The sequence below is a fragment of the Mus caroli genome, chromosome 4 (assembly GCF_900094665.2).
Source record: "Mus caroli chromosome 4, CAROLI_EIJ_v1.1, whole genome shotgun sequence".
In the NCBI taxonomy this organism is placed as follows: Eukaryota; Metazoa; Chordata; class Mammalia; order Rodentia; family Muridae; genus Mus; species Mus caroli.
Window position 1 is genome coordinate 46,505,993 of NC_034573.1, and position 2,700 is coordinate 46,508,692.

Below are 2,700 nucleotides of genomic sequence, written 5' to 3' on the forward strand. Positions count from 1 at the left end.
AGAGAGAATATCTTATAAGCATCACCTGTCAATAAAAAAAAAAAAAACTAATGGCCAATTAGCTGAGGCAGGAAATAAGGGGTAGGACACTGTCAGGAAGACAGATGATTCTTGGAAATAACACAAAAATAAAAGGAGATGTAGGGAAAGATTCAAGAGAGAGGAGACAGACATAAGCCAGCAGGTAGATGAACTCAGGAAGATGCTGAGGGAGATGCTAAGAAAGTGCTAAGGAAGAAGCAGGCCATAACTAAAGAAGAGATAATGAACCAAGGGGTAAATATAGAATATACGTTAAATAAGTTAAGAGCTAGTCAGAGAATGAGCCAAAGTTTATGGTCTAGGTATGTAATAATAACTAATTAGTCTCAGAATCTTTATGCCAGGAGCCAAGGCTAGAAAAGTAAAAACTGGTTTGAAATTTTATGTACAGAGAGGTATTCAAGGGCCCCTACTTGTGCATTCTGCTTCTGACTACTGTCTTGGCTTGTACAGGAACAAAGTATCTCTGACACTTGAGAGACAGAAGTGCAAAGTGAATCAAAATTGGATGACACAGTCTGCTGATTCCCCCCAGCTCTGGATAGTCGACTCTGCGTCATGCCACCATGATGGGCCATCATCCAGTGCTCGTGCTCAGTCTGAATACAAAGTGTGAGTCTGGAAGAAAAGTTCAATCTGGAAATATCAATGCTGCAAAGACAATTGCAGACATCATCCGGACCTGCTTAGGACCTAAATCTATGATGAAGATGCTTTGAGACCCAATGGGAGGCATTGTGATGACCATTGATGGCAATGCCATTCTTTAAGAGATTCAAGTCCAGCATCCTGCAGCGAAGTACATGATTGAAATTAGCAGGACCCAGGATGAAGAGGTTGGAAAGGTGACCACATCAATAATTATTCTTGCAGGAGAAATGCTGTCTGTGGCTGAGCACTTCCTAGAGTAGCAGATGCACCCAACAGTGGTGATCAATGCTTACCGCATGGCACTCGATGATATGATCAGCACTCTGGAGAAAATCAGTAGCCCTGTTGATGTCAATAACCATGAGATGATGTTGAACATCATCAATAGCTCTATTACTACAAAAGTCATCAGTCGGTGGTCTTCTTTGGCATGCACCACTGCACTGGATGTTGTTAAGACTGTGCAGTTTGAGAAGAATAACAGAAAGAAAATTGACATCAAGAAATATACGAGGGTACACCAGCAAGATTTTGCTGAAAGAACCCTGATATAGCTGTCTCTTGTGAGGCTATGCCAGTGCCTGGCAAACACAGAAGTGAATGCTCACAGTCATCTATTGGATGGATCACAGGGCCCCCAATGGAGGAGCTAGAGAAAGTACTCAAGGAGCTAAAGGGGTCTGCAACCCTATAGGTGGAACAAACAATATGAACTAACCAGTACCCCCAGAGCTCATGTCTCTAGCTGCTTATGTATCAGAAGATGGCCTAGTCAGCCATCATTGGGAAGAGAGGCCCCGTGGTATTGCAAACTTTATATGCCTCAGTACAGGGGATTGCCAGGGCCAAGAAGTGGGAGTGGGTGGGTAGGGGAGTTGGGAGGAGGGTATGGGAGACTTTTGGGATAGCATTTGAAATAGAATTGAAAAAAGAAAATACATAATAAAAAAGGAAATATGCAAGGGTAGAAAAGATACCCAGGGGGTGGGGCATCATTGAAGACTCATGCGTCTTACGTGGATTATGATTAACAAGGATGTGACCCATCCACGAATGTGCCGCTATAATAAGAATCCTCAAATTGTGCTACTGGATTCTTCTCTGGAGTACAAGAAAGGAGAAAGCCAGACTGACATTGAGATTACATGAGAGAAGGATTTCACCTGAATCCTGCAAATGGAAGAAGAGTATATCCAGCAGTTGTGTGAGGATATTATCCAGCTGAAACCTGACGTAGTCAACACAGAAAAGGACATCTCAGATTTAGCTCAGCACTACCTCATGCGGGCCAAGGTCCCAGCCATTTGTAGAGTCTGGAAAACAGACAATAATCACATTGCTAGAGCCTGTGGGGCATGGATAGTCAGCTAACCCAAGGAACTGAGAGAAGATGATTTTTGTATAGAGGCAGGCTTACTGGAAATCAAGAAGATTGGAGATGAGTACTTTACCTTCATCACTGACTGCAAAGACCCAAAGGCCTGTACCAGTCTTCTTAGAGGAGCCAGCAAAGAGATACTCTCAGAAGTAGAACGCAACCTCCAGGATGTCATGCAAATGTGCCACAATGGTCTACTGGACCCTCAGCTGGTGCCTGGTAATGGAGCCTCTGAGATGGCTGTGGCCGATGCCTTGAGAGAAAAATCTAAGGCCTTGACTGGTATGGAACAATGGCCATATAGAGCTGTGGCCCAGGCATTAGAGGTCATCCCTCAGACCTTGATCCAGAATTGTGGGGCCAGTACTATTCGTCTGCTTACCTCCCTTCGGGCAGAGCACACACAGGAGAGTTGCAAGACCTGGGGTGTGAATGATGAGACTGGTACCTTGGCGGACATGAAAGAGCTGGGTATTTGGGAGACATTGGCTGTGAAGCTACAAACATACAAAACAGCAGTGGAGACTGAAGTTCTGCATCTGTGGATTGATGACATTTCCTCTGGCCACAAGAAGAAGGGTGATGATCAGAACCGGCAAACCAGTGCCCCAGATGCTGGCCAGGAGTGA

General features: G+C 44.6%; 1 pseudogene across 1 annotated transcript; it reads left to right on the forward strand.

Annotated features, from left to right (window-relative positions):
- Window positions 1-608: 608 nt before the first annotated feature.
- LOC110293630 lies at window positions 609-2,700 on the forward strand (annotated as a pseudogene). The gene is made up of 2 exons (XR_002377828.1): window positions 609-1,195; window positions 1,645-2,700. The product of XR_002377828.1 is annotated as a T-complex protein 1 subunit gamma-like (transcript).